A 20,227-nucleotide genomic window follows, 5' to 3' on the forward strand; every position below is an offset into this window, starting at 1 on the left:
TGCTCAATATGCTGAGTATGAGCACCAGTCTCAGGATCAGCAAAGTTTATGACAGGTTATGTCATAAACCTTTTATGGCAGACAGAATACTGGCTAAGTATTTTCTTCAAGTTTGATAATTAGGCCCATGTTTATGACAGGTTATGTTGTCTTGGTTACTGTCATGTTGTCATAACAAAAGACACTGACAGGATATTTTGTCTCATTTAATGTCAAGTTGTCATAACAAAGACATCCCAAACAATGTCAATCTTGAAAAACAATTACAATTCCTTCATATGTCATGTCATGTTTATGACATTATCATGACAGTGTCATGTCACTCTTATGCACACCCCTTCAAACAAAGTGTTACCGCATTCATATATGACAGTCATAAGCTGTGGTGCAGCCAATTGCCTTCACAACTTGCATAATTCATTCAATAGAGTCCACCTGTGTGAAATTAAAGAGTCAAATTATCTCAATTAAAATCCACAAATTTAGTATGGCAGAGAGCATAACAAAACAACCACACTATGAAGTCCAAGGAGCATTTCAAACAAGCCCCAGAGAAAGTTCAGAAAAATACCAAATTAGGGTTGGGGGGGGGGAGTAAATAATCCTAAACTTTGAACATCCCTCGACTACGGTTACATCCATTGGAGCAGGCCATCCCAAGAAATGGATGACTGCTGATCAGAGAAGTTGCCAAGATGCCAATTGTAACTGTGAAGGAGCTACAAAGTCCCAAAGCCAGGATAGTGGGGAACATTTCCATATGTCAACTATTACCCAGATACTCCATGGAATGAATGGCAGAGAGAAAGCCAATGCTGGAGTATGCAGGAGGTTATGGAGCAATGCTTGTATACACCGATCGGCCATAACATTATGACCACCTGCCTAATTTTGTGTAGGTCCCCCTTTTGCCGCCAAAACAGCACTGACCTATCGAGGCATGGACTCCACTAGACCTCTGAAGGTGTGCTGTGGTATCTGGCACCAAGGCGTTAGCAGCAGATCCTTTCAGTCCTGTAAGTTGCGAGGCGGGGCTTCCATGGATCGGTCCTGTTTGTCCAGCACATCTCACAGATGCTTGATTGGATTGAGATCTGGGGGATTTGGAGACCAAGTCAACACCTTGAACTTGTTGTTGTATTCAAACCATTCCTGAACCATTTTTGCTTTATGGCAGGGCGGATTACCCTGCTGAAAGAGGCCAATGCCTTCAGGGAATACCATTGCCATGAAAGGGTGCACATGGTCTTCAACAATGGTCAGGTAGTTGGAACGTGTCAAAGTAACATCCACATGAACTGCAGGACCCAAGGTTTCCCTGCAGAACATTGGCGAAAGCATCACACTGCCCCTACCGTCTTGCCTCTTTCCCATAGTGCATCCTGGTGCCATGTGTTCTCCAGGTAAGCGACGCACACGCACCCAGCCATCCACGTGATGTAAAAGGAAACTTGATTCATCAGACCAGTCCACCTTCTTCCTTTGCTCTGTGGTCCACTTCAGATGCTCATGTGCCCATTGTAAGCAATTTCGGCAGTGGACAGGGGTCAGCATGGGTGCCCTGACTGGTCTACGGCTACGCAGCCCCATACGCAACAAACTGCGATTCACTGCGTGTTCTGACTCCTTTCTATCAGTAGTAGCATTCACTTTATCAGCAATTTTAGCTACAGTAGTTTGTATGTTGGATCGGACCACACGGGCCAGCCTTCGCTCCCCACGTGCATCAATGGTTCACCGCTTTTGATAGGTACTGACCACTGCAGACCAGGAACACCCCAGAAGGACTGTAGTTTCAAGGATGCTTTGTCGTCTAGCCATCACAATTTGTCCCTTGTCAAAGTCGCTCAGTTCCTTAAACTTGCCCATTTTTCCTGCTTCTAACACATCAACTTTGAGGACAGAATGTTCACTTCCTGACTAATACAACCCACCCAGGTGCTATTATTCGTGTTATTCACTTCACCTGTGAGTGGTCATAATATTATGGCTGATCGGTGTATTCTGCACTACTAGTAGTTTCTCATAGTGAGGCTGAACTAGGTAGCCTTATACAACACCTAACAAAAATGTTAGGACTGCAAATAAATAATTTATCCCTGTATTTATTTGAAAATATTACAAAGACAACATATCAAATGTTGAAACTGAGACATGTTATTGCCCATTTTGAAATTTGATGCCAGCAACACGCTTAAAAAAACGCTTACCCTTCATGTTACCCTTCATGTTTACCACTGTGTTGCATAACCTCTTCTTTTAACAACACTCTGTAAGCGTTTGGGAACTGAGGAGAATTGCTGTAAGCGTTTGGGAATTGCTGTAGTTTTGAAAGTGAAATGTTTTCCCATTCTTGCTTGATATAGGATGTCAGCTGCTCAACAGTTCAGGGTCTCCTTTGTCGTATTTTTTATTTCATAACGCGCCAAATGTTTTCAATGTGTGGCAGATCTGGACTGTGGGCAGGACAGTTTAGCACCTGGACTCTTACTGCGGAGCCATGTTGCTGAAATGAGCAAGGCCTTCCCTGAATAATACTTTATCTGGATAGGCAGCATATGTTGCTCCAAAACCTGTATATATTGTTCAGCATTAATTATGCCTTCACCAATGAGCAAGTCACCCATGCCTTGTGCACTTATGCACCCCCATACCATCACGGATGTTGGCCTGATGACAAGCCGGATGATAACAAGCAGATAATGTGTTCCTGAGCCCATGAAGAATTGTGTCAGTTTTTAATGCAATGCCTCTGAGGGCCTGAAGATCACTGCCATCCAACATTGGTTTTCGACCTTGTCCCTTGGATACAGAGAAGTCTCCAGATTCTCTGAATCTTTAATGATTTTATGGACCATAGATGTTAAGATCCCCAAACTCTTTGCAATTTTATGTTGAAAAACATTGCTTTTAAGATGTTGCACTATTTGCCCACGCAGTTTTTCCACAGGGGGTGGACCCCTTCCCATCCTCACTTCCGACAGACCATCCTCTCTGGAAATCTTTTAATACCCAATTATGTTACTGACTTGTTGCCAATTGACGTAATTAGTTGTGTGATATTCCACCTGTTTTAGATTTTTAGCATTACACAACTTTTCCAGTCTTTTGTTGCCTCTGAATTTTGTTGAATATAGGGTTTAAATGATTGCATATCATTGCATTCTGTTTTTATTTAAATTTATACAGCATCACAACTTTTTGGAAATGGAGTTGTACATCAATGTTGCTTTTCCTCGTAATATGTAAGCTGCTACATATAAGCCATGCAAAAACATGGATTACCAAGTTTTATTACCACATACATGCTTTTACGTGACTACACCTACATTTATTTCTGGTCATTTTATTGGGAATTTTGTTGGACAGGTACTAATGTGAAGCCAATTTAATGGAGAAAATAAACAAAAGCTTCACTGATATTAGCCAGATGATGAGCATGGTTGTGGGAGCATCATGCTATGGGGATGCTTCTCAGCTGCAGTGAGACTGATCAGGACATCAGCAAATGCACACAGAACATCACTCTGGGGCAAAGAAACATCTTTCATCAAGAAATGTTTTTATATTTAGCATTGTCAACACATTGCACAGCACTTTTACCCCTCCACTCACAATCTACTACAATTTTAATGAAAGAGTAGAAAAGCCTTTGACCAGATTGACCAGAGCTATAATTTATGCTATAGATATCTCTGTCCTATTTCCAGCTCATTGGCTGTGATAAAGCACTAGTGAGGAATCATGGAAGCTATTGTTGGTGTCTGGGAATTTTGCCAAAGAATGTACCTAAACACAGACATGGTCCTGGCCCAGTGACTCCAACAGTCCTTTACCAGTGAGGCCACTCAAACAGCTTGTATAGCGCTTAAATGGAAGTGCTGACTACTGTTTGAAGCCACACCATCTTGAAAATCTATTATGGTTTTTGTCTTAGGTTTATTTTTTTATTTTCTGCTGCAAGAGCTGCGGGAGGTTGTAGAGGAAATGCAGAAATTGAGGTGAGGCTAAATCCTTCAATAAACATACTGGATTTGTTTGGATTGAAACGTGAAAGCCTGTACAGCCCCTTACGAAAGCAAGCGCAATTGGTACCATACATTTTTATTGGCATTTGGGGTATCAGTTGCAGTTTTTCACATATATTATTGTTGATAATCACAGAGTACATTATTTTCACTATTTCTGAGAAATATGTTATGGAACTCCACGATGGTATTATGATTCTATGGCCCCTTTGGATAGGCAAGGCTTAGCAAATCCTACCCTTTTCCAGCCAAAACAAAGACAGAAATGTAGGATTCATGATTGAGTTGACTAGGCTTCATAAACAGCACATAACCAGTCGTCCAAATAGCACTTCTGTTTTGTTTTAGTCTGAGGCAGATACTTTAGGTCCATCTCCTGTTGACACGGTTACCCATGAGGACACGATAGACAGGGTCAGCTTTTAAAATGTTCCTTTTGGTCTCTTCACGGTAAATGTACCATAAACTCATCACGAATGAAACAATACCTAGCCACAAGCACACATTTAGAATGATATAATAATAAGCACAGACAACAAAGCCTCAAATTTAACACATTGTTAAACAATGCTGTGATTCCACAAGAAAAACACAACTGAATTATAGCGTTAGGGTATTTTACAGATGATAGCAGAAACAGTTTCATTGAAACACAGCATAACAAAAAAGGGGATGATTGATTTGGCTTGGCTGGATTGCCTCAGAACGGGATAGATAGCCTGTCCTGTCATGTACTAAATGTATAACTTCTAGTTTCATTTCCACACTAATGCTGTCTCAATAGATGTCATCCTGCTCTTTTTCACCAGACTTGAGAGGACAATCAGTGGGTGTTATCTGTAACCAACGACATGATGTAAATTAACTTAATAATTTCCTGGTCAGGGATAGCTTGACATAGATGGATTCTCTTCTTAAGGTTTAGAATAAGCCAATTACTAAAGCATAGTCAGCCATTATGCATCAGTTAAGAGTTCAGTAAGACCATATGTCAGACTGCAGGACCTTCATGTCTCCACAGTGATTCATGATAAAGCTTAGGGAAGTCACCAGAAGTATCCTGGACTGAGTGTGAGGCATTTCTAGTCATTTGTTATAGGGAAATGGCCAGTAAAAGCGGATGTCCACAAGATCTTGCCACAAGCAGTATCATTATCACTGTTTTAGCACTGTTTAACAAATAATGTCATTCTTTGAGGAGCAAAAAAACAAGCCTTTGCCACAGACTAGTCTGGTTAACCAGTGTAGCAATTAGGCTTATGTTGTGTGTTTAGAACAATCATGTGCAGCCGTTGAATGTAAAGTAATGTGATACATTTAGCTGTATATATTATTTTCTCTGTAACTGACCACTGACAATAACATGAGGTCGGTATGTACATTATTCATAGAGTTGGCCACAAAAATAAAGAAGGTTATCAACTGGATGTAATGACACATTCATAGGGTGTTCTTTGGGTATTTCTTTGTCACTTCCAGTTTATAGATTACTTTATGTGTTGCTTGTCATCCCTGAAAAAGAATGATGAACATTACTCACATTCTAGTCTGTGTGCGATTAAATAAATATTTGGTCTGTGGAAGTAGTCTGTCTGGATATTTGGAATTTGTAGATTTTTAGCAGAGATTTAAGTATGTACACTCATGCAAGAGCTGGAAACGACACAAATCATGTGTTCTGCATAAGTATTGTATTAAATGGTTTGGAACAAGAATCACATAAAAATAATTGTACACAGATTGTTGTACATAGATTGCAGAAGAAAACAAAGTCTCAAGCATTTCTTTAAACGTTATCAGCATCCTAAGGAGGATCTTAAGGATATCAGATGAAACTAGCAGTTAAACACATGCCTCCCCAATATAAACTAGCAGTTAAACACATGCCTCCCCAATATAAACTAGCAGTTAAACACATGCCTCCCCAATATAAACTAGCAGTTAAACACATGCCTCCCCAAAATAAACTAGCAGTTAAACACATGTCTCCCCAATATAAACTAGCAGTTAAACACATGCCTCCCCAAATAAAACTAGCAGTTAAACACATGCTTCAACCAATATAAACTAGCAGTTAAACACATGCCTCCCCAATATAAACTAGCAGTTAAACACATGCCTCCCCAATATAAACTAGCAGTTAAACACATGCCTCCCCAATATAAACTAGCAGTTAAACACATGCCTCCCCAATATAAACTAGCAGTTAAACACATGCCTCCCCAATATAAACTAGCAGTTAAACACATGCCTCCCCAATATGAACTAGCAGTTAAACACATGCCTCCCCAGAATAAACAAGCAGTTAAACACATGCCTCCCCAATATAAACTAGCAGTTAAACACATGCCTCCCCAATATTAACTAGCAGTTAAACACATGCCTCCCCAATATAAACTAGCAGTTAAGCACATGCCTCCCCAATATGAACTAGCAGTTAAACACATGCCTCCCCAATATAAACTAGCAGTTAAACACATGCCTCCCCAATATAAACTAGCAGTTAAACACATGCCTCCCCAATATAAACTAGTAGTTAAACACATGCCTCCCCAATATGAACTAGCAGTTAAACACATGCCTCCACAATATAAACTAGCAGTTAAACACATGCCTCCCCAATATAAACTTGCAGTTAAACACATGCCTCCCCAAAATAAACTAGCAGTTAAACACATGTCTCCCCAATATAAACTAGCAGTTAAACACATGCCTCCCCAATATAAACTAGCAGTTAAACACATGCCTCCCCAATATAAACTAGCAGTTAAACACATGCCTCCCCAATATAAACTTGTAGTTAAACACATGCCTCCCCAATATAAACTAGCAGTTAAACACATGCCTCCCCAATATAAACTTATAGTTGAACACATATGCCCCACCAATATAAACTTGTAGTTGAACACATACAGTGGGGAGAACAAGTATTTGATACACTGCCGAATTTTGCAGGTTTTCCTACTTACAAAGCATGTAGAGGTCTGTCATTTTTATCATAGGTACACTTCAACTGTGAGAGACAGACTCTAAAACGAAAATCCAGAAAATCACATTGTACGATTTTTTTTATAATTAATTTGCATTTTATTGCATGACATAAGTATTTGATCACCTACCAATCAATAAGAATTCCGGCTCTCACATATCGGTATATTTTTCTTTAAGGAGCCCTCCTGTTCTCCACTCATTACCTGTATTAACTGCACCTGTTTGAACTAGTTACCTGTATAAAAGACACCTGTCCACACACTCAAACAAACAGACTTCAACCTCTCCAAAATAGCCAAGACCAGAGAGCTGTGTAAGGACATCAGGGATAAAATTGTAGACCTGCACAAGGCTGGGATGGGCTACAGGACAATAGGCAAGCAGCTTGGTGAGAAGGTAACAACTGTTGACCTGAAGAGAGCTGGGACCACAGTCTCAAAGAAAACCATTAGTAACACACTACAGCGTCATGGATTAAAATCCTGCAGCGCAAGCAAGGTCCAGCTGCTCAAGCCAGCGCATGTCCAGGCCCGTCTGAAGTTTGCCAATGACCATCTGGATGATCCAGAGGAGGAATGGGAGAAGGTCATGTGGTCTGATGACACAAAATAGAGCTTTTTGGTCTAAACTCCACTTGCCGTGTTTGGAGGAAGAAGAAGAATGAGTACAACCACAAGAACACCATCCCAACCGTGAAGCATGGAGGTGGAAACATCATTCTTTGGGGATGCTTTTCTGCAAAGGGGACAGGACAACTGCACCGTATTGAGGGGAGGATGGATGGGGCCATGAATCGCAAGATCTTGGCCAACAACCTCCTTCCCTCAGTAAGAGCATTGAAGATGGGTTGTGGCTGGGTCTTCCAGCATGACGTTTACCCGAAACACACAGCCAGGGCAATTAAGGAGTGGCTCCGTAAGAAGCATCGCAAGGTCCTGGAGTGGCCTAGACAGTCACCAGACCTGAACCCAATATCATTTTTTTTGAGGGAGCTGAAAGTCCGTATTACCCTGGAGAAGGTATGCATGGAGGAGTGGGCCAAAATCCCTGCTGCAGTGTGTGCAAACCTGGTCAAGAACTACAGGAAACATATGATCTCTGTAATTGCAAATAAAGGTTTCTGTACCAAATATTAAGTTCTGCTTTTCTGATGTATCATATACTTATGTCATGCAATAAAATGCAAATTAATTACTTAAAAATCATACAATGTGATTTTCTGGATTTTTCTGTCACTCACAGTTGAACAGTACCTATGATAAAAAATGACAGAATTCTACATGCAATTTATGTGGGAAAACCTGCAAAATCGGCAGTGTATCTAAAACATGTTCTCCCCACTGTATGCCTCCCCAATATAAACTTGTAGTTGAACACGTATGCCTCCCCAATATAAACTTGTAGTTGAACACATATGCCTCCCCAATATAAACTTTTAGTTGAACACATATGCCTCTCCAATATAAACCTTTAGTTGAACACATATGCCTCCCCAATATAAACTCTTAGTTGAACACATGCCTCCCCACTAGATTTACTGGAACAAACAGGAATCTAAGGAATGTTCCATGGTTTTAGATGCATCTCTTCTTTAGCAGAAAAAAAGAGGGCTTTGACTTTGTCACCCTGGTTATCAGGAACCATTTTCTAGTTCCTATTTCAGGTCTGCCCAGTCTGTCTCCATTTGAAGCTAAGGCTGTAAAACTCATGTTTCCATGTCACACAATTTACGGTAAAGCTGAAGTATGCAGCAGCTGGCTCTCATGGGACCATCTGAAGAGTCCAGTTTTTTCCAGCTGTTTTGGAGGGAGTACAGAGGTGAAAGGGATTCTGGGAGCCCCAAGACAAACATAGAGGCTTTCCCAGAAGTAGGGGAGAAACCCAGGGGGTCTCTCCATTCTAATGCTGCTGTGTAGTCCTTAGACAAACCTTACTGAGGTAGATTTCCTGTATCATACCTTATCATTTAAATAATTTAGAAGACCTCCTTATTCATAGGGACTTATAGGAGCAGTCTGTTAATTAATAATTATTCATTATGGTAATATTAATATCATATATGGTGATATTTTCAAGTTATCGGTTATCTGGAATAGTTAATTAATTTTAATAGCTATCTTAATTTCCTAAATGCATTGGCTTAAACACCAAAATATGCAGAGGTACAATGGTTTATTTTATGACAAAGGAAAATGCTCTTTATTTTTAAACATAATTTAACAACAATTTCCTCCAAATATTTTACAATACAAGATGAAAGAACCACACAGGACATTTTACAAATATATTTAACTTCTTTGAAGGGTACAAAAAATACATTAATAAGTAAAGGAAAAAGGAACATAGTTCATGAAAAAATGAAAAAATATTAATTATTTGAGTGCTTGTCTGCCAGCTTGGTATAGGGCACCCTCTAACCAGCTAGGCATGTATATTCAGTTTTTTGAAAGTTCCTGGGTGTTTTGTTGACTTCCCTTTCCCCCTCCTTTTCTGACCCACAATGAAAGCAAAGAGTGGCTTGGGAATGAAAGAGCAGCTGGGAGGATGAAGTATAGATAATAAAGGATCACTCTCTCTTTGCACTGAGGCAGTTTAGCTGTGTTCTTTATGGTTGGACATTCACATGTTGGGAATTACACCCACAATTCTATAGTTACTCACACCAAGGCCAAATGAAAGTAATTATTAATTATCTGTAATAAGAGGGGAATCAGATGGAGAATTAAGGTGAGGGGAGGTAGTTAAGAATTACATGGGGTTGGAAGAAGAAGCTTGACCTGTGAAGTGACAGAAAGTGGCTTTAGCATTGGATAGAGACAAACAGGAGGTAGAAGGAAGGGACTAACTGGACTAGCTCTTGCTGACTGACTTGCTTCAAGTGTCCACGCTGAGTAACCCTACTCTCAGCCTTTATTCAAGGTCTATGGAATCCTCCAACCACGAGCTTGAAGTTCTTTAACTGCCACAGGTTTGTCTGATTTGTTGTTTTCACAAGGCCCCTGAATGGCACGGTGGTAACTGGTCACTGCTTTGCGGTTAGCGGCATTGCAGTTAGCCCTCCATGGAGGGCGGTGGTTTGCCAGCACCAGCCTGGTTTGGGGGGCTATAAATCGATTATTCTCGCCATGCCGAGCTTGATGAGAACCAGAACAGCATCGGATATTCATATATGGTAGAAAGTCTACCGGGTGTTGCTGTGATGAAGCAAGGCCTTAATCACAAAACTGGGTAAAAAAGTTTTTTATACGGGTGTGACTATATGGGTGTCGTTATTCTGCCCACCATTACTTTGTGTGGCATGGTCCAGGTGACAGGAACATTTCTGTTCTTACCTACTGTATATTAAATGCTTTTACCTGGAGAGTAGTGTGACTGCCTGGGTCACCCCTGAACCAATGAGTAAGAGTTCAGGTCAAGAAAATATCATTGATTTGTAACAAATGTGGACTCTTGAGTAATGCTTGATTGACATCCTCATTCCCACAAGGCAGGGGTCCCCATTGCTCTTGCCCTCCCATTCCATGGTCTCATCTTCCACATCAACTTCCTTCTCTAAACAGATCCAAGAGTCCAAGACATATTCTCTTGCATCTAGTAAGGTGCTTTAGAAATCTGTAAGGGGCTTGAATGAACATGTAATCTTACTGATATGTTGTCTCAGTATAGTGTATCGATGATCTTCTAATGAAAAGGAAGTGATGGAATACTGCAGAATTTTATCTTTGGCATTCCACATATGTTTGGATATAATCTCTTCTGACTAACCTTGGAAAACTCTTCTGACTGGAAAACCTCTATTCCTTAAATAGATATCCATGAGCTCTCCTCACTTAAGTGACGGTCTGACCAATCTGTGATTGAGAGTGATACACCTTTCAGATAGGAACTGTGGGATTTTTCAAGAAATAAATTCAGTAAGGTTTATATTGTGCATTTTTATATACACAAATGCCCCCAATACATACTTTAATGTTGGGATGCATGTCTTATTCACCGATCAGCCATAACATTATGACCACTGACAGGTGAAGTGAATAACACTGATAATCCCGTTTTCATGGTACCTGTCAGTGGGTGGGATATATTAGGCAGCAAGTGAACATTCTGTCCTCAAAGTTGATGTGTTAGAAGCTGGAAAAATGGGCAAGCGTCAGGATCTGAGCGACTTTGACAAGGACCAAATTGGGATGGCTAGACGACTGGGACAGAGCATCTCCAAAAGTGCATCCCGGTCTACAGTGGTCAGTACCTATCAAAAGTGGTCCAAAGAAGGAAAAGCGGTGAACCAGTGACATGGTCATGGGCGGCCAAGGCTCAGTCCACTGAAGAAAGCACCTATAATGGGCATGTGAGCATCAGAACTGGACCATGGAGCAATGGAAGAAGGTGGCCTGGTCTGATGAATCATGCTTCTTTTCACATCACGTGGATGGCCAGGTGTGTGTGCTTCACTTTCTTGGAGAACACATCGTACCAGGATGCACTTGAGTTAAATTCCAAACACATTTATTGATGAAGGTATTGATGAAACCTTACAAATCACAACAAAAAAATATGTTTGAAACCATTTGTACAATCAAAAGGAATTAATGAATGGTATTTCACTGTGCATGAAACCAAATGCATGATTTTGGATGAAATAACTTAATGCTTAATCTTTACAGAACTGCTTCAACTGTATCATGTTTGAGGGCTTTCTTACATACATGGCACTTTGATAGGATGTATATTATGAATCATTGTCCTTTTGCAAGATCCATGTTCGGTTCAGCTTTTTGACAGACCATTCTCTTCAAGAATACTCTTATACAATATGGAATTCATGGTCAACTCAATGATGGCAAGTTGGCTGGACACAGGGGCATCAGAGCAGCCCCAAATCATAATGCCGCCACCTCCATGCTTTATGGATGATGTGAGGTTCTTCAGTTCAAAGGTATTGTTTCATTCACATTTTGGTCAACAACTCATCCGTCTGGCCTCCCATCTTGACCGGGTTTGTGCAATCCCTTTCTGACAGTTGACACGTACTACATGTATGACATTGTGGCAGGAGAGGCCTGTAGATGCCTTGATATAACCCTGGGCTTCTTAGAAACCTCCACGAGCATTTTTCGGTTGGCTTTAGGCCTTAATCTTGTAGGATGTCCTGCATTATGTAGATTGCCAGTGGTCTGGAATTTTCTCCCGTTGCAGGTGTTCTGTCAGACAGTGGAATGATGTACTTCAAATTGCTTGGAAATGGCTGTGTAACCCCTCTTAGACTCATGGGCATCAATAACCTTTCTTCTGAGGGGCTTGAATAGGTCTTTTGATCTTCGCTTAATGTGTTACCACACACCCATATGGTTAAGACCAAAACCTTTATGGAAGGCTGTATGATCCCACTTACTCTTTAAAGATTTTCGAATCATTTGCACCTGTTTTGGTGCAACTGATTGTAATTTTGTCCATTTTATGTGATGGTAAAATTAGGGGTGAACTAACTTTTTTCGCATAAGGAAACTGCATTAATGATTAAAAGCATAAATGGTTTCAAAGTTACACATTTTTTATATTTGTGATTTGATAAATTAGGTTACTTTTATCAATGAATGTGGTCATAATTTAGCTCAAATATACATGGGGTACTTACTTTTCCTTGGATGATATATGACTGCAATGATTTCAAAGAGGTGACCATACAAACACCGAAGTATATATTTGAGAGTTTAATTTATAGTCTCATAAGACAGAACAGAACCAGATGAAGTGTTCGTTGGTCTGGATCAGTCTTTCATCAGTCTTATCTGTAGCCCTTGGTAAATCTGTTCAAGAACGCACTGGAAAATATAAAAATATCACCTGTTTCTATTCAGCCAAAACATCTGCAGGTATCCCAAGAATTTTAAAGAGAGTACACATTCAGACCAAACGTCTGAGGTTATGCATCATTAAGGGATTCTAATCAGCGACTTCTCTAAACAAACAATATCTGATGGATAATATAATGTAAGGAGGACAAGACTGCATGGTATTTCACAGGTTAACATGTCTATTTGCATAGCTCATAACAATAAATATAGTTATTTCTACAATAGTACTTTTAAAGTTGGTCAATTGTGCCACAAGTCACGGTAGCAAAATCAGTACAACAGAGAACTTCCTAGAACACCTCCACTCTGCAATGGGGGAACTCAACACAGTGGGGTGGGGAGAGCATGTTTCCTGTACATGGGTGATTATTGTGTTCTGCTGTTGATTTGCACCCTGTCTGTAACTCCTAGTAAGTCCTGACACCTTTGACAAAGGGATTCCTGAACCCATCAATGGTCTGAGGAATTCACAGTTTTCTCCCAGGTGGTCTCCAGGTATAGAGTTAGTGAAACTGCAATTCAATACACTTTGATTTGGTGTAATGACAGAAATCTTATATTGAACAGTTTGAAATTCATTCAAAAGCAACATGAAAATGGATGCTTTTTATTATCTGGTGCTCAATGAGAATTCTCTGTGTTTTGCCATCAATATGAGACACAAACTCCCCCTTGTCCAGCAATGTTTTCAAACACAGAATAGCTCTATATAAAGGGCAATACAATAATGTATACAATTTCTATAGTGATGTTGGCAGAATCTTTTAATCTATTGCTGTGACGTCAAACAGAAAGTAATGTGGCCTACTACGAATACCACTCATTCTGTGAAACTGACTGCTAATTTGAGCAGTATATAAAGAAATGCCCACACAGTTCTATGGAAAATTATGTTTGTATACTGTAAGGCATCATAATTAAAATATTGAATTGAAACTGTTGCTCAATATTTTCCATAGATAATTGCTTTGGAGTAGACTTTGATATATAATGTGTTCTTATAGTACAGGCACATCAAAAGTGTACAACCTACCTATTGTTTAATATTCCCATTAGCAATTTGTTTATTGAATGAATTATGACCTTGTTGTAGGTCTGTAGTAGCGGGAATAAGTCATAAATACTGAAATAAATATATTAACTCAACATTGTTCAGCTATGTGAATAAGTCATAGTCATACTTTCCCCTTAAGTCTAGTTTATTGGGTTTTTGTTCAGTGTAACATCCCGTGTGATACAGTAACTTTGTTTTCTTAATCCATGAACAAAAGTATCTCAATGAGTAAAGTACATAAAATGTCACCCTGTAAGCTGTTTGATAATTTTTTGTTTGTCAGAGAACTCAGGCCCTGTAAATTGCAATAGAAAGCACTGGCAGTATTTAAACTCATACAGTACAAGCCCTGAGAGTCAGACCTCCATGTGGACTCAGTGCTGTGACAGAACTAGAACCTCTACATCAGCAGAATGCTATGATGCCTAGGGAATTATGTGTACTGGTTGCTGTGGAGAGCTGTATCCGACTGACTGTTAATGGGTGCTTAGTGTCTGGAGGGTGTCACAAGAGACAAGTTTGGCTTAAATGTGTTGCCATTATTCAAAGCAATGTTGATGCGTGGGACTAAACAGCAACCATCGTCTGAGAAGCTAAAATTGCACAAACACACATATTTAAGAATGGACTTATAATTGGAAGAAAGCCAACAAAAGCAGAATAGGCACAGCAAATAAAACTGGAAGTGTATGTGGAAGGATTAAATGCCATTGTTGACCTTGAGCATTCTTACCCATATCCCAAATGCACAAAACTCTCCCTGAAGTATTTACGTTCACACATATCAATATTGTCTGCTTCCTTTTGAGGTGGATAGTGGGAGAGGCAGGCTATGCTGGTGCTCTGTACAGGGCTGGCCATGTGTTGAATTATAATTCTTTTCAAGCTCTGATGAAACAGAAAATTGTACAATGTCTACTGAAAACTGAGAGCAATAACAGAACAAAATATATAAAATAACTTTTTGTTCATGTTTACTTATCTGCTTCGGGATTTAGGGAAAGGGATCATCCATTTACCTCAAATTCATTCCATATGCTCTAGTAACAAGGATGGTATATTCTTGGAAACAAATAAAATCAGTAAATTGACAAAACGTTATCATTAGTCATGCATAGGTCTCTGTCCAAAAAAGATTTTCATCAGTGTATCTATGGGAAGTTTCAGAATCATTCCATTTCACTGGATCCATTAAGCCAAAGTATTGAAGAAGTCTGCATGTCTATGGTGTTCAGACAATCTCATAATTATGCATGTCGTCTTCAGGAGAGCCTCTATTTGGGTTGATGTGATGTATAGGCCTACTTTGTTGATCAGTATATCATTATGCTTCAAGGAAATTGACAAACGCCTCCAAATGTCTCAGGGTTTGTATCTAACATACCTATACATTCCTAGATTCAAACTTCTCACAGGTGATCATTATTCATCTGTATTGTTAGTGTAACATAAGGACATTCACATCACAGTGACAAATAACATCAGCTTGGAATTTCAGGAAACACTGCAATTAAAATGTATCGTTAGGTCATGGGCCATGGATCATTTAAGAATTTGATATGGAGTTTTAGGACTGGTAGATACAGTGGATATAAAAAGTCTACACACCCCTGTGAAAAAGGTTTTTGTGATGTAAAAGAATGATACAAAGATAAATCATGTCAGAACTTTTTCCACTTTTAATGTGACCTATAATAATTCAATTAAAAAACAAACTGAAATCATCGAGAGAGAAGAATGAAAAATAAAAACCTTGACAAATAAATTAAAAAAAAACCTGGTTGCATAAGTGTGCACACCCTTTGTAACTGGGGATGTGGCTGTGTTCACAATTAACTAATCACATTCAAACTCATGTTAAAGAGAAGTCATTACACAACTGCCATCATTAAAAGTGACGCTGATTAATCACAAATAAAGTTCAGCACAAATAAAGTTCTAGTAGAATTTTCCTGACATTTTCTTAGTTGCATCTCAGAGCAAAAGCCAAGGTCCGCAGAAAGCTTCCAAAGTATCAGAGGGATCTCATTGTTGAAAGAGATCAGTCAGGAGACGAGTACAAAATTATTTCCAAAGCAATAGATATACCATGGAACACAGTGAAGACAGTCATCATCAAGTGGAGAAAATATAGCACAAAAAAGACATCAGCAAGAATGGATGTCCCTCCAAAATTGCTGAAAAGATGAGAAGATAATTGGTCAGGGAGGCTTACAAGAGGCCTACAGCAATATTAAAGGAACTGCAGGAATTCTGGCAAGTACTGGCTGTGTGCTACATGTGACAACAATCTCCCATATTCTTCATATGAATGGGCTATGGGGTAGGATGGCAAGACGGAAGCCTTTTCTTAAAAAGAAAAACATTCAAGCCCGGCTGAAATTTGCAAAAACAAAAATCAGGTCCCCCAACAGCACGTGGGAAAACACCATACCCACAGTGAAGCATGGTGGTGGCAGCATCATGCTTTGGGGCTGTTTTTCTTCCGCTGGAACCGGGCCTTAGTCAGGGTGGAGGGAATTATGAACAGTTCCAAATTCCCGGCAATTTTGGCACAAAAACTTCAGGCATCAGTTAGAAAGCTGAAGATGAAGTTCACCTTTCAGCACGACAATGACCCAAAGCACACATCCAAATCCGCAAAAGCATGGCTTCACCAGAAGAAGATTAACATTTTTGAATGGCCCAGCCAGAGCCCAAACCTGAATCCAACTGAACATATGTGGGGTGATCTGAAGAGGGCTGCGCACAGGAGATGTCCTCGCAATCTGACTGATTTGGAGCGCTTTTGCAACGAAGATTGTAAGATGCTAATAGACCCCTACCCAAAATGACTAAGTGCTGTAATAAAACCAAAAGGTGCTTCAACAAACTTATGCAACCAGGTTATTGTGAGTTTTTTATTTTCCCTCCTCAAGGATTTCAGTTTGTTTTTCAATTGAATTGTTCACGTTATAGGTCACATTAAAGGTGGAAACATTTCTGACATGATTTATCTTTGTCTCATTCTTTTACATCACAAGAACCTAGCATTTTAACAGGGGGGTGCAGAGTTTTTGGACAGTGAGAAAAAGGTTTGTCTCTTTATTCTTAATTATGTGGGGTAAAACTGCGACTGTCAGTGAGTATGACAGATAACATTACAGATTAACATTATGGACAATTAAGTAATCATGTTTAGTAAATACAGCACCAGTCAAAGGTTTGAACACTGCTACTCATTGAAGGGTATTTCTTTATTTTTACAATTTTGCACGTTGTAGGATAATAGCGAAGACATCAAAATGATTAAATAACACATATGGAATCATGTAGTAACCAAAAAAGTAATTAAACAAATCAAAATACTTTTATATTTAAGATTCTTCAAAGTAGCAACCCTTTGTCTTCATGACAGCTTTGCACACTCTTGGCATTCTCTCAACCAGCTTAATGAGGTCACCTGGAATGCTTTTCCAACAGTCTTGAAGGAGTTCACATATGATGAGCACGTGTAAGCTGATTTTCCTTCACTCTCTGGTCGGAGTTTGGGTGACGGTGGAGGCCAGGTCATCTGATGCAGCACCATCATTCTCTGTCTTGGTCAAATAGCCCTTACATACTCTGGAAGTGTGTTTTTGGTCATTGTCCTTTTGAAAAACAAATGGATGGAAAGGCATATCGCTGCAGAAGGCTGTGGTAGCCATGCTTCTGAGTGTACCTTCTACTCTCGAGAAAATCCCATACAGTTGCACTATAAAAGCATACCCAGATCATTACACCTCCTCTTCCATGCTTCACGGTGGGAACAACACATGCAGAGATCATCTGTTCACATCTCTCAAAAAGACACAGGTCTCAAAAAGACACAGGGGTTGGAACTCAAAAAAACTCCCATTTGGATTCATCAGAGCAAAGGACAGATATCCACTGGACTAATGTCAATTTATTTTGTTTCTTTGACCAAGCAAGTCTCTTCAACTTATTGATGTCCTTACTTATACTTATGTAAACCCAGTAGTGTTTACATGAATACAATTCATACAGAGCGGATAAAGCGGCCTATATATTTATCCCGATTAGAACATACTAATTGCCAGGCTCTATGGTAGTGCTATTGTAAAAATATTGAACCAGCGATTTTGATGGAATTTCATAGTATTTCATTTAGATAAAGCCATGCTAGGCAGTTCCAAGGTCATAGTAAATGCCACACTTCCCCTTTGGGGATCCAGTGTGGATTACCATCAGTGATTTACCACAGCCAGCAGTTTAAATTATTTCAGGACTTTGGCATGTTCAAGAGAACAAACAGCACAAGAAAAACCTAGAGCCCTACCACATGTTACTTAATTGTGCTACAAAAACTGGCATTTTTATGTACCATGCAAGGCTTGTCCTCTCACAAATGAAGGCACTGACACTGTTGTCTTTTATTCATTCGTCTAGGAGATGATTTACTGAATGCCTTCAGCCAGTAGAAAACCCAGAAGACTACGCAATCTGTATAAACAGAAATGTGCCTCAAGCAAAGACCTAAGTCAAACACATTTGCAAATACATGCACTCCTTTACGGCACACCTCTTTATGTTAGAAATTCTCATGGTTGCTGTGTGAGAAAGCATGGCTTTGGGGCATGGAGTGGAAAAGTGTCCCGGCTGGTGGTGGTGGTGAGTGCCAATATGCATTAACTGATTCATCATAAGTGGTTATAGATTCCAGGCTAGAATTGCACAGATATTAGGCTCCTCATCAGCAGATATTCTAACACTAGCCTGCGTAATCATGCACAGTCCAATAAAATCCATTACTCTTCTGTATGACGTTAGCAGGTGGGTGCTTATGGGTGCTGTACTCTGCTAACATGCACTGTCATGTTCAAAATGTACAAGTGTCCATGGAAAATCTTGTTCAGCTCATCTGACCCAGATGGGTTGAGGTAGAAATCAATCAGACTGTGGTCTGGTCAGTGCCAAAGCTAAAAAAGTTTAACTGAATACAAAATTACGGGTAAAATATTCCGGAAGGGATGTATGATATTCACAACAATAAAAAGGATTCATAGGTTGAATTGATCGGATTGAATAGTGTCATCGTCAATGTGTCTCTTGCTGAAATTCATCGGAATGAGACAGATGGTCAATAGTGCAGCATTGCGTCTAAACCCTTAAGAAATACTTCAACAAAACAAACTCCCCAGCTCCTACCATGGAAACCACACATCTCTGCTAAGTGTTTTGGGGTTGGGTGCGAGGGAGAAAAAAAACAAAAACATGGAATAATCACAGCTATCTATGGCCTGTTTTCCACAGCATTCTGAACATGACCCTGCATGGTGGATGGTTATTCGTCAACACATGGCATGTTCATTACCACCACTACCTCCACTCACACACACACACACACAAAGCCAATCCAAACTCCCATGCTGTGAGGTCACAAATGTATCCAATCTGACAAGCCTGGTCATATATGTGTAATGTTTATTTTGTCTGTGTGTTCTTAACTTGTCACTGAAACACGAGACTCTCTAAAATCTCTCCACCTTGCCCTTTATGACATTTTCCATCAGAGTATACATATATTTGACAGTTGAGCATGAGTGCATTATCATTTCCTGATTCCCCACCTGCTGGAACACTGATGTGAGCAGCACAATCAGACTCTGGGGACAGCCTATATCATCTATTTATAGGAACTGCTTTATTTTACTCATGACGCATAGGCTGTGATCGCCTGGTGAATTTCTACTGTTTGTCCAGAGTGTTTCCAAAATGTTGTGTTCTCCTCCTTTCCGCTCCTCACATCTGGCGGAAGTTATTGTTCCAAGAATTAGATAATAATGAGTACGGTTAAAGTGGTTAATCTCCAGCCAAGAGTGAAATTTGGAATAAGACTATCGGGGAAAGTTGTCTTAGCACAGGGTCTTGCATTTGACTTGATACTAATGGAGTCAGATGTAGCGAATTGGGATTTAGAAAGTTTAGGACTTACTCATTACTCAGGCTACTGCATGGCCATGCCTTTCACCTGTTTGTTGGGGAAAGAACCCAAGGGAGCGAAAATTATTTCACACAGTTTTAATTGCTAGTACAAAAGTAATATATGAATAATAAAAATGAATGACTTGAGTTTTAGCTGACATGTAAACAGAATTAAATCATAATTATCGAATACTATAATATTTACAATAGAATAATTATTGAATACTAAATAATACAATAGAATACTAATTATAGAACATTGTCCCAAAATACCTAGTGGTAAAAGAGTTTTCTAAAGTTCTATGTATAATGGAATTCAGCAGCCTTCAAGTTAT

This window comes from Esox lucius, chromosome 15 (assembly GCF_011004845.1).
Source record: "Esox lucius isolate fEsoLuc1 chromosome 15, fEsoLuc1.pri, whole genome shotgun sequence".
NCBI classification, from domain to species: Eukaryota; Metazoa; Chordata; class Actinopteri; order Esociformes; family Esocidae; genus Esox; species Esox lucius.